General features: G+C 43.1%; 1 protein-coding gene across 5 annotated transcripts in view; it reads left to right on the top strand.

Moving 5' to 3' along the window:
- The window catches only part of LRRC8D (leucine rich repeat containing 8 VRAC subunit D), a 131,299-nt gene that overhangs the window by 2,789 nt on the left and 105,969 nt on the right, over window positions 1-22,541 (top strand). Inside the window, exons 1-2 of one of the 5 annotated variants that reach the window (XM_055585226.1) lie at window positions 13,963-14,233; window positions 17,515-17,668. The exons of 1 other annotated variant lie outside the window; for it this stretch is intronic. The gene's annotated coding sequence lies outside the window, so the exon portion shown is untranslated. Of the gene's footprint in view, window positions 1-13,962; window positions 14,234-17,510; window positions 17,669-22,541 lie in introns of those variants that run through there. 3 more of the 5 variants (XM_055585224.1, XM_055585225.1, XM_055585227.1) reach the window with 3 other exon arrangements.

Genomic DNA, 22,541 nt, shown 5'->3' with positions numbered 1-22,541 from the left:
AATTCTAATCAGAGAAAAAGGCAGTTTTGAGAGATCCTGGCAGATGGGGAAGTCACAGAATTAGACTAGGCATTTTAGAGAAGTCTTGGTCTAACTTCTTTAGTAAACTCATACTTGTGAGGCAGCATCTGTTTAAACACCCCCAGATACAGGGACCTCTCTACTTACAAAGAGGTGCCATGCTACCTTTGGACTGTGCGTATGATCATTAGCTGATGACTGCCTCCCTGAAACTTTGTTCTGTTGATTCCATTCCTCTGGAATGACCTACCTCCTCAGATAGTCCTGCGAAGGCGCAAAGACAGAATAAACTTTCCTTCTTGCCACTCCAGCCGATTAACTTTTCTCAAAGCAAAATAGTCCTAATTCTTTTCACAGTTCTACATGGGACATGGTTTCTGCCTCCTGAGTTTGTCAGCATCTTTTATGGAGAGTTATGGTGACTGAAATTGAATATGGTAATGGAGACCTGACCTGGTCCGCAAAGAGTACAGTAGGACAGCTGTTTCCTGAGATCAAGGCACAAACATCTACTTTTTGCAGCTTAAGCTTACAAAACGCCCCAGCACAGACTCATGTTTAGGGTCTGGACAGTCAGAACTCCCAGGTATTTGTCGTATTAGCTGTTGGATCCTGTGTTCATTGTGCAAGTGTGTGTGTGTGTGTGTGTGTGTGTGTGTGAGAAGCTGAGTGGGTGTTTTTTGTTTTGTCCCTGTTCAGTACTGTCCTATTTATTTTGGTCCAGTCTTCAAGTCTTGAGATTTCAAAGTCTTAATTCTGCTTTCTAATCATATGAGAGAGGAGTGGAGGATGACTCTGCCAAAAGCTTTGTAGTCACTTAATATTAATACTTCATGAAATGCAGTACTTTGGCGCTGCTTGTCCTATTTGAAAGCCGGGAGTTCTGGGTGATTGAGGGGAATTCCAGGGGTTGATGAACCCCGAGCTTAGGGCAGCTGAGAAATTTGTGTTTGTGGCCAAGCTACAGTGAGTTCAGTTGTTGCTAATGTTTGCACCTGAAGTGCCCTTTTGATATTATTTGAGTGTGTTGCAAGCTTCTGAAATCCGTACTCCATCCTCTGGGGTCTTTGTAATTCTATTTAGACATCTGGAAGAGAATTGCCAATGTTCTTTGCAAATCTGAAGCTTGCCAAATCAGAGTTGCTTTTGAAATTTGTGAAGAAGTAAATAGGGTAATAACTGGTATTGGCAGAAACCATGTATGAGGTTTGTTCCCACTCAAGCTTTTTTTTTTTCTTCTTCTTCTTTTTTTTTTTTTTTTTGCTAGAATGCCTGAAATACTTAATTAGTGACAGATTTACTTTTGGGGAAGGAGAGAGAGGTGGGGTCTTAGAGACAGGCCTTTCTGCTAGAACTGAGCTTTAGTATGTCCTTGGTGTAGTGTCACACTTACCAGATTTCACATATCTTCAACGAGAAGACATTAGGAAATCACCATTCTTGGATGTCTTTTGAAGCAGATAGGAAGAAATCCTAGGTAACTTAATGCCAGGTTATCCAAATGTTCTAGATCTGCCCAGCACACTAGATTTAAATAAATTACTTGATTCAGGTGGTCCCCATCCAATAGCGTTGAGAGTGCTAGAACAAGATTCCAGATCTCATAGCCAACACACATAACCTCTTTTGTTGGGAACGTCCATTGCGCCCAGTCCACTGCAGGTGTGTCGCCTGCCCAGGTGGTGCCGTCTGCTCGCTCTCACTTCTGTGCGTGGCCCACATGGGGAACCTGTCTGTATTCTCTGGAGATGAAACTGTTTCTATAAGAACTAGTGTTTTCTGAATTTAAGAGATTTCTTGAGTGGGGACATATTTGAAAATCCTTAGAAATTATCCTTTTACACTTTCAAAATCAAAGTTGAAGTCACCTTGGAATTAAGTGTGCAGTGTATCATTTTTGAGTAGAAGGAGAGAATTTTTAATAGATGGGAATGATCAGTGCTTGAATTTGGTAGAAGAGGAAATTGAGGCCTAAGGAGGTGATGTGGTTAGTGGCAGGTTACACACACAGTCATGGAGCAGGCATTAGATCGACCTGCATGAAAGACCACAGATGCAGGCTAAGGATAAAGATTACTCTGCTTGGAGGTGAGTAAACAGTGGGGTCCCTTAGGACTTATTTACATAATTGATCCAAAAGAAGGAATACACAGTGGAGTTTCTAGGTTTACAGATGACAGTGCGCTCTTCTGAATTATGAAATAGCTAACCAACGGGGATTTATTCCAGGGAAACTGCACCAGGATATGTTAGTCATCAGAAGATTTGCAGGTGTGTTTCTTTGTGGGCAAATATGAGGTCAGGTATTAAGGGGGGAATTACAGAGTTGTCATAAGATGGTTTTTGGTGGGAAGATCCAGGAAAGGGCTTCAAAAATATTTTTACAGTGTTTTCCCAACTTGTTGCAGATTAAAAAGGACGCGAAATGCTAAGCTTCATCAAAAAGATTTTGGCAACAAAACAGAGAACATAGTCATAATTGAGTTTCTACTGTGCTTTGTTCAAAGCATGGGCATCTGACTTTAGGTGAGACACCAGAGCTGGAATGACCAATGTAATGTACCTAGAAATAGTAGACAGTCCTGCCAGAATGTAAGCTCCATGAGGACAGAGCCTTGCCCATCTGTTTTTCTGATAAAAATATAGCTTCTAGTATCTGGAAAGAAGACAGAAGACAGCCAGGAGGAGATGATTCTGACGCCCATGAAACCGCTAAGAGAGGGCCAGAGGAAACTTGGATTGTTCCCCCTCGTCCCATGTACTATTTCAGTCGGCAGCTTCCTTGTCTCCCTGCTCCGGTGCTGTCAGTGTGGTGAAGGCAGAGATGTATCTGTCTTGAGCGCCACTGATTTCCTGGTGCCCCCCCTCCACAGCAGGCCCTGCATTGATATTTGATACCTGAAGGAGTACATGAAGAGGTGCATTCCTTAAAGCTTTATAAGACATAAATTCAGGAAATAATGTAAAAAGTTTTGCTTAGTCCTGGCTGGCATCAGAATCAGTCTGGGAAATGTTTTAAAGTTACATGAGCCCAGACCTTTCCCCACATCTTTTGGGTTAGAGTCTCTGGGAGTGAAGTTTCAATTGCATAACCTGGCATTAAGTTACCTAGGATTTCTGTCCTGTCTGCTTCAGAAGACATCCAAGAATGGTAATTTCCTAATGTCTTCTCATTGAAGATATGTGAAATCTGTTAAGTGTGACGCTATACCAATGACATACTCCATATCACTCCAAAGTGATTCTAGTGTGTAGCCAAGACTGAGAGCCAGTGTCTTGCATAGTTGTACAGAAAGGGTGGGTATTGACACCTTAGAGAAGCTTTGAAACATTAGTGGCTGACAAGCACACACTTGGTAGTTAAGATAAACAAGAGCTTTAAGGATACATTTGTGTCCTTGGCAGATGATGACCAAGACAGCAGATGGTCCACTGTGTGGCCCTTGGTGCTGCATGAGATACTGCATCCTGGACTGGATGGTGTGAGGGGACCATCCTGTGGTCCATTCTGAATGCATAGTGACAGTTATACCAGCCTGTGGAAAAATAAGAATAAAGACAATGCAGCAGGCTTTTCAGTTTTAATTTTAGTGCTAAGTTTATTTAGTTGAAAGGATTTAAAAAAAAATCTTAGTTGGGATATCTTGCTTACTTTGATAGGTTATGAAAGACTGGTGATGATTTGTCTTTGGTATTATTTCTTCTAAAATCTGGCAATTTTATGACAGTCTTCTTTTGAAATTTTACTAGTCTGTGATATCAAAAGTCTGGGAATTACTGCCTTCCCGAGATGTTTGAGATGTCCGTTTCCTCCTCTTGATACCTGCTATTGGGAAAAGAGCACATATATTGATGTTCAGTTCTATCGTAAACATTTCTTAAAAAGCTTTTTTACTTTCCTTCTCTGCTTGCTGGTAATAGTTAGGAACTTTGCCAGAAAAGACTTCACTTCCACAGCAACCCATAAATCCCATTGCTAAATCTCAGCATCAACAGATCACCAAGACTGCAGTGAAGTCTACAAATCTGGGAGGAGAAAGAAGTGTAAGACAGCCCTTCCCTCAAGGGTGTCAGCCTCCAGGAAGCTGCCTCTGCCGAGCTCACTCAACGGAGACCAGACAGATTCATGCTCTTCACATTGGGTGTGAAGTACCATCAATCACATTCTCTTTACAGGTTGTTCCCAATCCAGTTCTAAGAAATGTTTAAATATTCAAATTCTTTAGAAAATAACCCCTGTGATTCTTGCAATAATACCCTACTTCATAAGCTTTTAAGATTAGTTTATTATCATCTATAACTAGTTTTTTAAACTTAGGTCAAGAAGTAATTGGACAGTTTATGGAATACTCATAGGTAATAACAACCATCATTTATTAGGCATTTACTGATAATTCCAAACCCGTGCCCTGGAATTTACATGCATTCTCATTTAATCTGCAAAACAGTCCTGAGTGGAAGATGGACTTGTTTCCACTTTAGGGATGAGGTAACTGAGGCGTGAGAGGTTATGTGATTTTCCCAAAAAAAAAAAAAAAAAAAAATCACAAGAAGTGGGGGAAGTGGAATTTGAAACTAGTCTTTATTTCAAAGCTCATTCTCTTATATATGGCGTTCCTCTCATTTCTCTTAGGTTTTTCTTCATTTTATAATACTATTAATGTTTCTGTTAAAAAAGAGAATCCGATTTTGAGTCATAAAGAGACCTTGCAGCTCGTCTGGTTCCTGCTCCTTGTTTATGGACCATATCTGAAGCATGGGCTCACAGCTGAGAAGAGGGGAGCTGTGAGCTACCCTGCTCTGTAGGCCAGAGCGCTCATCAACACAGTGGTTTTAGAAATACCAGCCTGTCAGTAAAATCACTTGAATGAAAGTTGATCCTGGAATTGAGAGGGTAATTTAAAATCACTTGTTTTGGTGCTTTCTCTAGCCCTGTTCTCTTTTATCATCAATATTGGTACTAGAATGCCACTGTACCAGCACACACTAAGTGCCCTCCTCCTAATTAGATCTGACCCTACAGCACGACTGTACATAAACGTAAAAGGGTGTAGCTACTGTTTGGAAGGTGTTTTGTGCAAAGGTTTGCTGAATAAATGCTATCACAAGTATATGCAATTAAAGACAATCATACCCATATCCTCTGAGTTAATAATGAATCAATAAATATCCATATATTTATGTGATATATATAGTCTGTTTCATTCATAGATTTATTATGTTCAAGTATAGTCATTTCAGTGGAGTGAATTCACTCTGAGTTTCTACTTTAATGGTTTTATTTTTCATATTAATGTTTAGCTAATAATAAAGTACAGATTGTAAAATGGTCTGCAGTGTTACGCAGCTTGCGCAACAAATCCTCTTCCTACATGCACACACCACACATACAGCCTTTGTCTTTAACTTAGTGCTTATCAAGTATTTCTTTACTATGGGACATTTTCCTTTTCACTTAGTTGTAAGTTCTTTTCCTTATGAATTATACCTGGAAAATTCTGTACCAAGGAGAAACTTTCTGATTACCCCTGTAAGTTCTGCGCTAACCAGAGAGAGAGTTGGAGTTGGATATTAGCTATGGTCTTAGGCATATACCAAACACTGCCTGAAGTGGGCCTCACGTGAGGTGACTTATGGCACTTGGTATTCACCTCAGGGTAGAGTGATGGGGGTGGGGGAGTGGGGGCAGGCCTGGACTGAACCAGAAAATGCAGGTCCTGTAAAGGGGGTCCTGTTCAGCCAGTCTGTTCAGCAGCCAACTGTTGCCATATGGGAATGTGGGCCAGTCTTGACAGATCTTCACTGTAAGCCAGAAATCTGGATTACTTAAAAATCTCCTGATTTTGAAAGATTGGCTAAGCTCAACATTTGAAAAAGAACTTCCTGCAGACCCAATAAAATAGCTTTGTGGGTTGGATAGAGCCTGTGATCTTAGGCCCTTAGAGATAGATAGCTCTTGAGTGGCCAGGTAAATGGAAGCAGAGGATTCAACAAAAAGCATAATACACTTTTAAAAAGTTGAAACAAATGGAAACTTTATGTCATTGTTTTGTGTAACCCCCCGCCCCCAACCTTCCCCTGCCACATACACACAGAAAGCAGAACAAAGCAAACCAAAATCCCCATACTTGTCAATGTAATAATTTCTGCTCTTTAAATTTGATTTATTATATCCAGAGTAGATGTATTTGATGGGGTTTTCCTTCTAAGGAGTAATGATTGAGGGAGAAATATGTAGAGTACGGGAGCGAAGCAGGTAGAAGATACAGCTGTGGGAGGCAAGTGGCCCCAGAAATACCGAACACAGGGTAAGAGCCGCTGGAGGTGAAGAAAGATCATCTATCCCAGAAGAGAAGAGGAAGATTTCTTTATATCTTAGAATTGATTTGGGGGGTACTAGGAGAGAAAAGAAAAAGAGGAGTCCTTACCTGAGAAGGGAAAATTGTGATCTGATACACATTTAGAAGTAGTGCGGAACCTAGTGTGGGTAGGTGGGGGCTATTGTCTTGCCATCCCTTGTGTGCATGTCAACTCGTGGCTTCTGCAGAAGGAGAATTGGAGTGTAAATGAAAGGAGAATATAGAGTGAGGAAAGGAAGGGGGATAGAACAGCTGGCATCATAAAGTAAACCAGGAAAATTGAAAATGTTTCTGTTGTACAAACCAAGACTCTTACCGCCCTTCTCTAGAGCACAGCATTGTTTTGAGGGGGTGTGCACGATGGCCTCCAGCTCCGAGATGGCTCTGGACACCAGCTTGCTTTGCTTGTGGGGAGTTGGTGTGCTTGGCACCGCTTGACACTGCCCCCACAACCCTTCGTGTGAAGTTGGTGGCAGCGGGGGCCACATCTGCTCCACCAGGCACACTGCTTGGAGACCAGTGTGGGCTGAGTTTTAGCCTTTCTTTCCCTGGGCAGGACACAACCCCAGACCAGTGTTGTGACCCTTCCTTCTAGTGCTGCTGTCTTTAGTTTTATCTGCTCTTTTGGGGAAAAATCCTTCCATTGTTTAATCTGTTGTACATACGCCCTCTCTGAAAGAGAAGAGAGGTGATTTTTAGCAGAGCTCTGTGTCTAGCTGAGTCTAGACTTTTAGCCTGAAAGGGGATTTTTAAAATCATTTTTTCTCTCAATCATCCCAGGGATAGCCCATTGTTCCTGGAATTCCAGCATTTTATGGGGAAGATAATCTTTTGATTCATCAGGTTTTATCCCAGTCCTTAGGACTGTCATCCCAACGTGATCTGGACCATGTCTTTCTCAACTGGTATAACTTTAAATTTTTAACACTTCGGTTGCTTTCAGATATAAAGTGAATTTAAAAATTTTCCCCTGTGTTAGTTAGCTTAATGCTATAAGTGTCTTGTTTTTTTCCTCAGTGTGGAAGCCCGTTTGTAGTGTTGAGAAAATGGGTGCAGATTTACTTGCACTGTTGCTGGGAAGAAGGAAAATTCTTTAGATTCCACTGTTTGTTCTTCCAGGGACTCTAGTCCACAGATGGAAATCCTGGAGGATCCTGTCAGGAAGTGAAACTTGTGAATAAATCTTTGTGCTGTTTTGGGGCATTATGGATTAACAACTTGTCTAAGAAATCTTCTTTAACCTTCTAAAACACACTTAAAAAAAGAATACAATCATGGAGACTAATCTATTCTGGAAATAATAATAGGAAGCACTTGCTTGTACTTAACACGTGCCTGGCACTGTTGGAGCACTTTATGTGTTTTTAGCTCACGAACTGCTCACAACAGCCCATATTGTAGCAGAGGACGTCAAGGCCTAGTTCCCCGTCTGGCTGCGCTTTCCCATCTCTGGGAGCAGCCAAGGGCCTCAAGACCTCAGAGCTGGAGGTGGCAGAGCTGTGATCGAACCCAGGCATTCATGGCCTGAGGACTGCATTACAGCCTCTTGTACTCTTCTCGTGGGCTTCCCTGGTAGCTCAGCTGGTAAAGAATCTGCCTGCAATGCAGGAGACCCCGGTTCGATCCCTGGGTCATGAAGATCTGCTGGAGAAGGGATAGGCTACCCACTCCAGTATTCTTGGGCTTCCCTGGTGGCTCAGATGGTAAAGAATCCACCTGCAATGTGGGAGACCTGGGTTCAATCCCTGAGTGGGGAAGATCCTCTGGAGAAGGGAAAGGCTACCCACTCCAGTACTCTTCTCTCGTTAAGGATCTCAAATAGATCTTAGAATCTTCTTTTGCTTTCCCCCTCATTTCACCATTATCAAGATCAGGGTTTGATTAAAACAAAAGGAAAAAAAATTATACTCCTTCCCTAACACTTCATCCCCAAACCAAATGAGCAAACAGCATGGTCAGTAGATATTTTCTATCTCGGCACAGAAACTAAAGGGTCTTCCTGGAGCCCTGTCCTGAGACACCGGATTGATCCCTCTAAGGGCTGCAGGTGGGGCCTCCTTTCTTTGCACCAGAATTGTTGTTAAGAGGACAAAAACTACCTTACCTTTACAACTTAGGGATTTGGTGAGCTTCTGAGAATGTTTTGAAATTGTTTTTCACACTTCATAAAGGACAGTGGGAAGGGCCAGGGGTTTGGAGCTTAGAGGACTTGAGTATTGGTCCTGTCACGCTTCTCTACTGACTGGACTTCTCGGGACTTGGGTTTCATCCCCTGTAATTGGTGGAGAGGTTGATAACAGCAACAGGATTGATTGTGTGGGATAAGCTGCATACTACACGTGATGATATTTTACCGACAACAGTGGCCATGTGTATTGGGCATTTGGGAACCAGCATGTTCTTCGTGAGTCTCGGAGTCTCTCTCATGGGTGGGTGGTGATGAGCTGGATGCCTGGGAGTTATTGGGAAGGTTGGCATTGATCTGAGCTTCTCTCCTTTCCTGTTCCCTCCTTACCTGTGTTCCAGAGTGACGATAGTGTGGGTGTCGACTCAGTTTCTGGCCCAACTCCTTTTCCTTGGTTTTCCCCCCTCCTACTTTGGGCTCGCCTCCAGTTTGCCTACAAAGTGCTGTTTGTTGTGAGGGTGAAGCAGGCATTTCTCTGGGCAGCGACACTGTGGCTGCAGGCAGTTACTGTAGTTCAAAGCAGAAAGCCAAGCTGGAGTAGGAGGGACAGACAGGGCTTGTTCGTTAGAATTTTGTACATTGATTTTTGAAGGAAAGAAAGGGGATTAAGAGATGACTTCTCAATAGAAATGTTATGAAATGCCCTTCATAACAAAATTGGGCAAGGAGAAAGGGCTTTAAGAAATTTTAAGAAATCACTGTTTATCACTTTGAAAGCAAATGCTTTTTATTTATTTATTTTTGAGTGGAAGCACATGCTTTTGGAGCTCTTCTGTGATGTGTCTGTGATGTATTCTAGTAGGGAGGGAAACAAAAGTTGATCGAGAATACTAACAGCTATCATCTTGGCACATTTTATGTGGTCTGCATTGGGCCAAACACATTTCTTGTTTTATGCTCAAATCAGTCCTGAAGGTAGGGCTCCTTCTTTGTGGCTCCCATTTCAAAGATCATAAGATTGAGGCTTATAGTGTTTAAATAACCTACCAGTGGTTAGAGTGCTTGTGAGTAACTGAGAAAGTAAACTTTGAAGCTGTCTCACTCTCATCCATGGTATGAAAAGTGAGTGAGCTCCATGGCCCTGCTCTCTGGGGAGACCAGTCCACAAGCAGTTCGGTGTCATTCAGTGCAGCATGCAGTATATGCTGTCATTTGTGCATGAGCTCACTTTTTGGACATTTGCTCAGAGGAAGGGGAGACTGATTTTGGCTGGAAAGATCAGAAAAGGTTTCACAGAGAAAAATAACTTGAGCAGCCCGGACTTGAATGATGAGAAAGATGGTGACTGGTAGGGAAAGGGTGGGTAAGCTGAGGGAACATTAGGGCAGTGAGTGCCAAAGATGTAAAAGAAGCATGTGATGTGTTTGGGGAATGGTGCAGTGACAGAGTGAGGGATGTGGGCGCCAAGGAGGGCAGAAAAGTAGTTTGGGACACATCACAGAGGGCCTCAAGTGTCCTGCTAAGGAATTTGGACTTCATTCCTTTGCCTTTGAAGGTTATTCCATTAAAGGTTCTTGAGAAAGGAAATCATTTAGTCTCTATCATGGCTGGTTCTGGTGGCAGAGTCTAGAAGGGAGTAGAATGTCTGCAGCAAAAGTTCCCCAACCAGACTGCAACATAGGGTCGCCTGCGAGTTTCTTAAATGTATAGATAATGGGCACATCCCATGCTACTGGCAATCCCTCCTGCCCTAGACATAGTATTTAAAAGCCTGCAGATGATTCTGAGTGCAGTCAGATAAGGGACCTCTAGCCTTTAGCTCGGAGAAGGCAATGGCACCCCACTCCAGTACTCTTGCCTAGAAAATCCCATGGACGGAGGAGCCTGGTAGGCTGCAGTCCATGGGATCGCTAAGAGTTGGACACGACTGAGCATCTTCACTTTCACTTTTCACTTTCATGCATTGGAGAAGGAAATGGCAACCCACTCCAGTGCTCTTGCCTGGAGAATCCCAGGGATGGGGGAGCTTGGTGGGCTGCCGTCTGTGGGGTCGCACAGAGTCAGACACGACTGAAGCGACTTAGCAGCAGCAGCAGCAGCAGCCGCCTTTAGCTATTCTGAAGCCAATTGTGAGTTTGTCATCATATCATCAATCTCATTTTTAAACCTTAGGAGGGGGCCAGCAATCAAACCTTGGAGAAGATCTATTTAGGTTTTATCACTTGCTTGTTATTCTGTATATATATTAAATAATCTCAGAATATCATCATTTTCACATAAATTTCCCACCCATATTGAGAATGCAGTATGGCTTTAATCTTCATGCCTTTGTGTTAAGTCCCCTACCCCACCCCTTTCTTTAATTTCAAATGAAATGGATCAAGTAGCATTTCCTTGGTGACTGTCCCTTCATCGACAGTCTCTCATGAGCTATGGAGTCCACTGTGTGGGGCATGGTTTCTACAGAGCTAATAGTTCAGTTCTTCAGTCTCTTAGGAGTTGAATGAAATGATGCTCACTTGTGCATTTCCTGGGACCTAGTGTGAATTAGGCCTTTTTTTTTTCCCCCAAATGTCTTGGACCTCTCCTACTTCCGTTTCTTGATTTCTAAATCTACCGGGAAGGCAAACAGTTCTACCAAGGGAAAAGCAATTTCTCAACATTAAAAAAATTAGAAATGATAATTTATGCTTAAAAAAATAATGTTAGTCCAAGTTTTTTGCTCTCTTCCCTCTTCTTTCTCTGCTGTTCTTTATCCTGCCATGTGTTTGCAAACCATTCTCATGACCTTCTGCCGGAGCGGCATATTTGTAGCAGGGCCAGATTATACATACGCTACTGACTTTTTCATCTGACCTCTAAATTCAGCCTCTGAGCCCCTTCATTTCTTTGAGTTTTGCTAACAAAGTCTTCTTGTTGAAAGGAATATCATTTCCCATGGAACCTTACTGATGGTCTATGCAATAATAGGATCATGCTTTTTGAAGTTCAGATGGAAGGTCCTAAAATCTTAAACATATCCAATTTACTGTTGCTTACTTTACTTAGTTCAGTCTTGGCATTTCAGGTCCAGAGGCGGTTACTACCCAATGGGCACTCTCAGCCCCTCCCTGAAAATTAAAGGGAGCACAAAAATAAAACCAAACTTCTTGTTTTTCTTCACCTCTCTGTTAATTTAACTGAGTCAGTTGGCTTGCCCTCATTTGCTCTTTTCACAGCTCCCAAATTAATGGTATGTGCAAATTTGATTATAACAGGGTGGACAATTCTAAGTTACTTTTGAATACAAACTGAATACTGTTCCTTGTTCTTTTCTTCATCACACTGGTAGATATAGCCGGTGTTTTTCTTTCCAGCCTGCTTAACTCCTGTGTGGATCTTGTAGCCACTTAAGTTTCAGTTGATTTGGCGATCCTGATTGTATGGGACACTGTATCAAACGCTTCATCAAGATCAAAGCAGGGGGCGTGCACTGCATTCCCTCCCCTTGCTCATTCAGTTGTGTTGGAGGCAGGCAGTCCTGGAGCCTTAAAATCCAGGATTCTGATCAGAGTAAGGAAGCAGCCCTTCTTCCCAACTTTACTGTTCTGCAAATATCGTTTCCTTTCTTTCCATAATTCATTTATTCAGCAACATGTAGCAGGTGCTATATCCCTGACCCTGCATAACCAGTGGTTACATTCTTGCTGCAGAAAAGGAAACCTCTGAGCCTTTCACTTCTCTCCTGCCTTATCATGGGAGTATTCCTCATGAACTTTAATGCTGGAGAAGGCAAGTCCAAGCCAATTGTGTCTCCTTGGATGTAAAATGTGTTGGTTAAAGGTAGATTCTCTGGCTGGCTAGGCTGCCCATGGTCTGGTATTTGCTAGGTAGTATTACTTTAGGCAAATTATTTAATAGCTCTGTGTCTGTTTCCTGGTTTGTAATATGGAGGTAATGGTAGTTCTTGCCTCAAAGTGTTGTCAGGAATAATTGAGTCAGTACGTGTAAAGTGGTTGGAATTTGTTTAGCTAGGTTTAGTTTAATACTTGATGAATAATCTTTCAAAAGTTTATAATAACATTTCTGGATTTTCCAGGCACTTTGTTTCTCTTTCCTGCTGTTGGCCTTAGTCACGCCACTACAGGCAAAGGAAGGGAAATGAAGATGAAACTGTCTAACTTTGCCACCTTGTAAGGCTCCATTTTAATAGATAGTTGAGAATTGATATATCAGTAGACAGTGATGTGTGTGACTTCTTCCCTATCAACTCACCTAGTGCTAGTTCCCAATGTGTAATTGTGCAGATATTTAGGTATTTTTAAAATCCTTTTAAGAACGTTATTGTCTTAGTAATAAGTACTATATTCATTTGACCTGTTAAGACAAATTATTTTAAGTTGTTGGATTCTTTAATATATTATTTTTAAAGGATGCCCAAAGAGAATTTTTTAAATATTTTTTTAATAAGGAGGCAGAAATACCCACTACAAAAGATGAATAGACAAAACATGCCTTCCAAAGAAAAATATCTTACAGGACACTGTTTAGTCTACACAATACACATCATGATCAACAGTCAGTAAATAACTCAAGGCTGTTCATGCTCAGTCTGTGCCAGGAGCAGTTTGAATACTTTAACTTATGTACAAGTATTTGCATCTAAGCTAAGCCTTCATGGTTCCTTGCTAATCTTTCATATTTATACTCACTAAATCACAGTACATAAGTCATTGTGACCCACTTTACATATATATTTGCATTCTAAGTTGGAAAAAATGAATGAAGATTTTGTCCATTACAGTTTGACCAGTGGATCTGTTTTATTATTTTATTAAACACTTGTCAGCTGCAACCTAAGATCAGATTGAACCTAATTTATATTGACATATTGCTGAAAATCAGTTGCCCATTGCAGAATACATTTATAGTTTACACTTTCAAAAAACTTGGCAAGGGGATGAAGTCACAGGATGTAGTTGAGAGAGAACATTCCACGTTGTGTTTTAAAAGTGAGAGTCTTCTGAGGAAAGGATGTGTAGCACAGAATAATAAATCCACAGCCAAAATGCACCTACTCATGTCTCCTCAAGAGGAAGAACAGACCCAGGGTGAATTTTGGCTCCATTACCTACTGCTTTGAGAAAATGACTTAACACCTATGAGCTCTGCTGCTTCTAACGCGGTGGTAATGAGTCCTCCCTGCAAAGGCAGTTCTGAGACTCCAGTGAGGCAGTGCACCTGTGGGTCCTACGTAAATAGTACTAATTCTGCTCAAAATGTGTGTGTTGAAGTACACATAGCAGCTCAGGCCTGTAGCCATCCTGGCCTGTGTTTCTGAATTGCAGCTGGGTCTCCCAAGTCAGGCTGCAGGTGTTCTAGGTAATGCTTTCCTTCTCAGCCTCCTTAAAGCCAGGGAACTCTGTGCCCAAAAGGGAGCCTAAACCATCTTGCAGGCAGACTTTTTTTTTTTTTTTTTTTGCTGCATGTTTGCCATGGGAAATGATACTCTGGCTCCTTGAAAATGGCTAATAACCCTCTGTGGGTAAATGCCAATCAAGCCAGCCAGTTGGCTCTGAAGACATCTTTCTTGAAAACCAAGGTCCTGGTCTTGCAGAGGCCGGGAAGTGAGTGTGAGTGCCAAAGAACTCCTTCCCAGAAGAGCCTGTTGCATGTGCTACCCTGGAAGTGGAGACAGAGACAGGGATGCCACTGTGAAGGCTGCTGGTACAGACAGGCAATCTCTTAGGTAACCAGATGGCTTGTCATGTTTCTTTTTTTGTTTGCAGAAAATCCTGTAATAATGGCCAGGAATCCTCACACAGAGAAATCGCATAGCAGACATTTTTAATCGTCAAAGTAAGGACTTTCTCTTTGAAGATGAAGAAATATAAGGAACATCATTTTTGGATATGAGTTTATCATCTCCCCCTCCACACCCGTTAGTCCTGAGGAAAGCGGTCTCTTGTCACTTAATTTGGAGCTTCAAAAATGGCTTTCACACCCTTGCTGTATTCATCCATGGATTGTGGTACTTAGGGAGTGGAGACTTGAAAAATTAACCTCCAGTATTCTTCCAGAATCAGTTTTATTTTTTGTGGTGTCATTTGTGCCTACCCAGGAGCATTTTTTTCCTCTTTTTATGAGGTTGTTGTTTTAATATTTTTTTCCCCACTTAACAGTGGCAAGCAAGAAACAACTTCCATGAAATACAGAAGGAGCAGGAGAATAGCTGAGCCATGGGAATGTGCAATATGTTGCTTAGGCCTTGTGATGGTTAGGATACATATATGTGGGGAACAGATGCAATCTTAGGAGTCTTGCATTATCCAGACTATGAACTTTGGGATCCATACAGCTTGACTTGAGCATGTTTCCTTTGCTTTGTCTCAAGAATTTAATTTTTCTTTAGAGGTTTTTCCTTCAAGGCTCTTGGATTAATAAGTAATAGCAATGAAGGCAGGGATACCAAAAAGTATTTCAAAATAGAATTGTATCCAAAACATAGTAATTATCATTTTTTATTTTTTTTAAATGAGAGAGAATTGAGAGAAATTTGAGTTAACTGCTCTCTGTCCCTACTTTGTAGGAAAGAAATGGCAGGGCTTTGGGACGAAAGATTAAGTTTGTGAAAAGAAATGAAAAGTGGACAGGTCAGGAAAAACAAGGGACTTCAAGAAGGAAAATGACAGCAGCAGAGGCAGAGCTGGACCCTAAAAGGATGCTAAGAGCCCTCAGGAGGTTTTTTAGTATTAGCCCTCATGGCACTGTGCGGACCTGAAGGATGGGAATGCATCTGCTTCTGCTCAACCCCTCCTGGCACACTTGAACTGCCCTTGGTCTTGACTTACCCGCTCTGGAGTTCCCAGAGGCTGTGCTGCTGAGTAAGGTGGCAGGGAAAGGCAAGTGGGACACAGTTCACGGGAGACAAGACAAGAGCACTCACTTTCTCCCTCACTCTCGCCCTCAAATGTCTGGGGTCTCACTGTTGCCACGATTCTTAATCTCCTTTTAATACATACTCTTTCTTGGCTTGTCAAGAGGCTAATAGCAGCATGCTATTGACAGGTGAGTGTGAACTCAGTGCTAAAACAGAAGGAAATGAAAAGTGAGAGAATTTCAAATTTCATCAAGAGTGGAGTTCATGCGTGTTTCGTTCATTTTGTGTGGGTGTGGTTTTTGTTTGTGTGTTTGTTTGCCTTCTTAGAAGAGCCCAGTTAGAGTAAAAGAATTCAGGGAACAAATATTAGTCAGCAGATTAGGTTCTGAACTGAGCAGACTTTGTACCTTGGCATATAAGTGGCTGCTGTCCCATAACCTTCTGAACTTTTGCCAGTGAATGGTTCTGAAAAGGCTGACAGAGCCAGTGGTAGATAATGGTAAAGAGCACGGTGTCCTCTGCTTGAGTCATCAAGGTACATATAATTCAGGTGGGTAAGGAGCCCAGCTAGTGTGATGGAGTGATAGTATGGACTTGCAGGCTCAGTGGGAGACAAAGGGATGGATCACGGATAGTCACTGGGCTTGATTTTTCCCTGAGAATTCATGATTGTTTTGAGAATTAGAGTGTAGAGGAAGTGGTGCAGACTTTATACTTAGAAAAGACCTCTCCACTTGACTACTTTTTAGCTAAGACATCGGGATAGATACTTAACTTTTCTGACCCAGTTTCCTCAATTGGGAATGTGAGAATAGGACTTTTGCAGATCTATTGGGAAATATTAAGATTTAAGGGAGTTTAAAATGAGATGCTAACACTGAGCAGGAGCTTAATGTCCATCAGTTTCTTTCTACTTCAGTCAAAATTGAACTTTTCATATAGAATAATCATTCATTATATACTATTTTCCATGTTGAGTTTTGAAGCGAGAATAACTTAAGCCATCACCTTGATGATAAAAGAAGCTGATCAAAGACAGTACTTTAAGTGCTTGGCAACCTGATAGATTCTTGGGCAAGGGCAAGCACGGTAAGGATGAAATTGTTCTCACTTGCAAGCCCAGAAGCTGGGCACTGAACGCTCCTAGAGCTGGCATACTCTGCTTATGGCAGATTCCTAAACCATTTGTTAGCAGGACCCTGAGGTCTGAGTGAACTCCGGGAGTTTGTGATGGACAAGGAGGCCTGGCCTGCTGCGATCCGTGGGGTCGCAGAGAGTCGGACATGACTGAGCCACTGAACTGAGGTTCACCTAAGTCGGAGGGTAACAAAATGGACATAAACCCACAATTTGGGAACTGCTTAGTGATTTGTATGCCCAGAGAAATACTTGTTTTTTGGAAGCATGCACTATATGCATTCTTCACTATATGCTGATCTTTCATGTGGAATTGGTATACATAAATATTAGGGCACTATGCAGCTAAGGGTCTCAGTAGAGAGGGAGCCTAGGAACACAGAATACTTCCCCCCCCCCCCTTCTTTTTCTGGCAGTTCGTGTCTGCTGCGGGCACGTTCTCCCGTTTGAGTCAGCCAGGCGCAAGACAAGTCTTTTCCCATCCTGAAGCTCTTTAGCCTGCTGAGCTGGAATGGATATACGGGGATGTGACTCTTAAACTTTAAAATCCAGCTTCCTTTCCCCTGGTAAGGATTGTCTGGTCTTTATACCGTCCCCTCGTAGGATTTCCACCTCCCACCCCCACCCCCGCCCCGGGGGCGGGAAGGAGAGGAGAGGAAAGGAGGAACCCCTAGGCAGGCAGGCAGGCGGACGGCGTATAGTTGACTTAGGTAGCGCGGGGAGGGGAACCCAGGCGGGGGCTGGAAACGGAAGGGCTGCCAGCGCGCCGCGGGCGAGGCGGCCGGCAGGGGGAGGCCGGGCCGAGGGGCGGCCACCTCGCGGGCCGCCGGGGTGGCGGGTCGCCCGCCGAGGAGAGTGCTGGGGGCCGCCGACCGTGCGAGGCGGGCGGCGGCGGTTATGCAACCCGCAGCCCCCTCGGCCGCCCTCCCCGCCGGCCTGCCTCCCTCCCTGCCTCCGCTCGGCCAGCGCTCGGATCTCTCCCGTTCTTTCTCTCCCCTGTGTGTTTCAGACAGGAAGTGCACGGCCGTCTGTAACGTGCTGCCGGGTCCCAGGATGGAGGAGTGAAGCCCCCGCCGCATCGCGCCGGTCCCAGCTCGCAGAGCCCGCCAGCAGCCAGTCCCCGGAGAGGAGAGCGCCCTGAGGGTGCAGGGTGGCCGCCTGGTCCAGGTGCGAGGCCGGGTCGTGAGCCCGCGGGATGGGCGCTGGGCTGTCACTCAGCCGATCTGCAGCTCCGCGCTGCAGCCTCACTCGCGTGCATTTTCTACATTGTGCGCCCCTGGCTGCTTGCTTTTTCGGAGGGTCTCTCCAAACTCTGTGGCTGTGCTGCCTGCGGGGTGCAATGGACACGGGCGCAAACGCACGCGCGGCAGCACGCGGAGCCCGGGGACCTGCCCCGCTTCCTCACCCACTCACTCGAGGCGGGAGCTTTCCAGGCAGGACTGACTGTGCTTGGGAGGCTTCCTGAGTCCTCAGCTGCCCTCTCCACTCTTGCCTGTCTTCCTCCTGCCGCCTGAAGCAGCGGCTCTTTGTTCTTCACTTTGTTCCCTGGGCCAGAAGTTATTAACAGTATTGTGAGTGGGTGGGGTGGGGACCTAGGGGAGAAAGAGGATGAGTTGAGGGTGGTGTGTAAGGTGGAGAGGGAAGCAAGAGTCCTGGTGTCCAGACTCAGAAATCCTGCTTCTTCAGCCAGTGCAACAGAGGAGTCCAGGCTCTTTGCTTTCCATTCCGGGAGAGCCAGACTGTCAGGACCTAAGGGAATTGGTGATGCACACACACACACCGGAAAGGTAGTGACCAGGAATGAGGGGCAGCTAGTTGTGAGATGTTTAGTCTGGTGTCTGGTTTGTTAACTCCAGTCGTGGTTTCTTAGCCAGGCTCCCTTACTGACACAGAGGTACTTTTAAAGGTAGGAGCCTGACATCTTTATTCATTAAATGCCATTTTTCATCAGAGTAAAACTGAGAATGAGTTTTCTCAAATTCACTAGGTAGATTACAATTCACATGCTTGTCTTGCTCCGTCTCAGAAGTGCAGAGGTGAAGAACAAAATGCTAGAGCAAAAGTTGGTTTTCAGCACAGACTTTCTGCTTCTTCATTTCTCTGGCAGCTCCTCTCTCCAGGGACTAAATCAGATGGACTTCTCCCCACCTTCCCTCCCCCAGTGAAAGCCCAGCCTTGTTTTCCTGCCTTTATTTATCTGTCTGGTTGAATTCCAGCCTTGCAGAGGGACACCAGGGGAGGTGTGATGGTTGAGGAGAGTCAGTTTGGTAGGTAGGAAGATTGTAGCCTTAAGTTAAATGTTTGAATGATGTTAAGCCAGTGACATCGTCTTTTACTTGCTTTTGGAAGAAGGGATCCAAGCAAATGACTGGAGGGAGAAAAAGGAGATTCTGCAAAGAGGGGTCTCTTTTTGTAGCAGGGAGGGAAAATGCACAATCGCAGTACTGTGTACACTTAGCCCCTTCATCATATTGGGTACTTGAGCTTCCTCAGGAAGCAAAGCCTAAATTCATGATGTTCTATGTTCATCATACCCACTCCCCCCATGCTGAATTTTTTATAGTAAAACATATTTATTACGTAATTGATTTTGCTTTGAAAGGAAAATCTTTGGTAGTTTCTCAGCCTGGTAAATTTGTACTTTCCCCTCCCTTCCCCTTTGTTTTTCTTTTTAGCAGCATGGAGGTAATTTGAATTATAAGATCCCATTATTCCAATAATCCTTCAGAACTTTAATCTCTTAAAATGCAGCTGCTTTGAGCATTGTGATATTATCAGTAATTGGTATAACTGTGTGAGCATTAAGTAACCAAGATACACTATGAGCACTGAGCAATTAATTTTATCTTTTTTTAGATAGATGTAGACTTCTTAAATTTGATTTTCATATGTCTGTGTTTGTGCCTCTTCTTGCCAAATGCATCATGAGATTAAAAGTGAAAACAAGTCATTAAGAGAGATTCTTGAAAGGAAAGACCTGTTCAACCATTTGTCTCTATTTTTTATACCCAGGTATACTCTTGGCCCTCTGGTTCATTAATTTACTTGAGGACTTTCCTCAGCATCTGTCATTCTGTTTCAGGTAAAATAGAACAGCCTTTGTGACCTCTCAAACTTATCCCCTACTTAGGAACAGGATTTATTCCCACTCTAGTGGAATTTAATAATAACTAAATAATAACCCAGAATTAATAATATGTGGCCTTTAGATCCTCATTTTCTGTTTGTTGTTGTTTAGTCAATAAGTTGTGTCCGATTCTTGTGACCCTGTGGACTCCTCTGTCCATGGGATTTTCCAGGCAAGAATACTGGAGTAGGTTGCCATTTCCTTCTCCAGAGGATCTTCCTGACCCAGGAATCAAACCCAGGTCTCTTGTATTAGCAGGTGGATTCTTAACCGCTGAGTCACCAGGGAATCCCCCTATTTTCTGTTTGCTGCTGCTGCTAAGTCACTTCAGTCGTGTCCGACTCTGTGTGACCCCGTAGACAGCAGCCCACCGGGCTCCCCCGTCCCTGGGATTCTCCAGGCAAGAACACTGGAGTGGGTTGCCATTTCCTTCTCCAATGCAGGAAAGTGAAAAGTGAAAGTGAAGTCAGTCATGTCTGACTCTTAGCGACCCCATGGACTATGGCCTACCAGGCTCCTCCGTCCATGGGATTTTCCAGGCAAGAGTACTGGAGTGGGGTGCCATTGCCTTCTCCGTATTTTCTGTTTACAGAGAGCATTTTTCTCCATTTCATTTGTAATGTATTTTTTCTTTTGACAGTCTGAAACAGGATTCATTTATTCCATTTGATGGAGAGAAGAAACTGAGGCTGATAAAATGTGACTTGTCAGTGGTCATAGTAGTAAATGGACATGCTGGGACTTGAACAGGGATCTTAACGATTTATAATGCTCGGCTCCCTTGAAATCTGGAAAGTTGCTGCCTAAGGCAGAGATGGCAGTGATGATTCAGATGATCTTTCACCTTTCTAAAGGAGAGCTGATAAACACTGACTTGAGATTAACTTTACCTAAATCTTTAGGTCTTTTCCCATTGCTCTCTACCCAGAGTTTAAGGGGTTTTATTGTGTTGTTTTTTTCCATCTTTTACATTTACACTTCCTCTGTGTTGGTGACTAGATTTAGCTGTGTTTGCATCATTGTGACTTGCTTTCTGCTGCCAAAATTCTAATGGCAGGTTTTAATTTACAGATATCTTGTCAGGTCCTAGTTTGAAAGATCAGATTAGCATATTTTAACTTCTTAGAATAAAAAAACACTTCTGGTTTACCCTTAGGACACAGTTTACATCCCAGAAAAGAAATGATAAATTAATAAACGATGTATATAACTCTCTCTACACCCCATTACCCTACATACATTATGACTACCTTACATAGCCCCCAGTTCAGGATAAGTTACTGAAAAGCTTATATTATAGAAAGACGTGGCCAAATCCATATATACTTTATGTATTAAATATTTTTGTAATACTCCCTAGACAGAAATGTTTATTTTTCTTATTTTTGCAGTGTTTAACATTGAGGTTGTCTTCAGCTAGGATTTTTATGTTACACTGAGAAGAAGATAAATTAAAATTTGGAGTACGTTTTCGCTGGGAAATGCTGGATAAAATATGTATTTTTTTTCTCTTGAACATTTTGAGTATCTGTAGTGATCTATATCTTCCCCTTTGTAGAATTGTGTCAGAGTATCAGGAGAAGGAAGAGAAGGTGGAAGAGGGGGGAGAAGAAATAAACTGAGTGATCTTTTCTGTTTTAAGGGAGGGATAGAATGATACATGTATATTTTCTTAATACACAATGCACTGCCATTTCTATCTTTGAACAGTTGCGATGGCTTGTGAACTAAGAATGAAAGGGTAACTACCTTTGATGTTAAATGCCAAGGGAAAGTTTATGGTCAGGAGAGGACGGGGAATGGAGATAAATGTACATTAGGATTTTCAATTTTTTGAAACCCTCTCTCTTTTTCCTTCATGTCTATTATAAATACAAACTGTCTTCAGTTAGAAATCGTGAACTTTAAAGCAGTGGTTCTCAACCCTTATAAAAATTGAGACACTTTTATTAATACTAAAAGGTTTTAAAAATTTTTGCTTCTTTAGAGTTTTCTTCTCGTTTCTGATGATTGCTAATTTTTAGTGACAAAGTTACTATTTAGTATTACTTAACTGGATATGTATTATAAAGAACGACCACAGCATCTTCCGTATTTGTAAAATAGTGGTCCATGTATGACTGAGACAAGGGTTCAGTATACAGACCTCTGCCAGGATCCTAGAGCCCATAGGTTGGAAACCGAGGACCAAAGTGAAACAACTGCTCCGGGCTGAAAATGCCAAAATGGTGACGTATACAGCATGTTAGCCATCAGGTTATAAAGATTCCCAAGCAGAATTTTTGTTCTTTGTTGAACGTTCAGTAGCTGATGTGTAAAATCCTGCTTTCGATCTGATCTTGTTTCCAGGTTAATTGTTTTCATGGTCAAGCTTTGAAGTCCTGCAGTTACTCAGTCATGGATAGCTAGAGTTCTAAGCGTTCTCCCGACATTGTCCGACATGTGCGTGCGTGCGTGCGTACGTACCAAGTTGCTTCCTCACTTTTGACTTTGCAACTCCATGGACTGTAGCCCGCCAGGCTCCTTTGTCCATGGGATGCTCCAAGCAGGAATATTGGACTGGACTTCCTTGTGTTTGTGGAGTCAGGACTCTGACACCAGTCCCAGGGTCATCACTGTCAGAGCTGCCATCAGAAGCAGCCTTATATTCATTTCCCAGGAGCTAAAAGAGACTTCCTAACCTTAACCTTTGGACTGCAAGGAGGTCCAACCAGTCCATCCTGAAGGAGATCAGTCCTGGGTGTTCACTGGAAGGACTGATGTTGACGCTGAAACTCTAATACTTTGGCCACCTCATGTGAAGAGTTGACTCATTGGAAAAGATCCTGATGCTGGGAAGGATTGGGGGCAGGAGGAGAAGGGGACGACAGAGGATGAGATGATGGCTGGATGGCATCACCAACTCGATGAACA

The sequence above is a fragment of the Bubalus kerabau genome, chromosome 6 (assembly GCF_029407905.1).
Source record: "Bubalus kerabau isolate K-KA32 ecotype Philippines breed swamp buffalo chromosome 6, PCC_UOA_SB_1v2, whole genome shotgun sequence".
NCBI lineage: Eukaryota > Metazoa > Chordata > Mammalia > Artiodactyla > Bovidae > Bubalus > Bubalus kerabau.
Note: the sequence above shows the minus strand (reverse complement) of the source record. Positions and strands in the feature narration are given on the sequence as shown.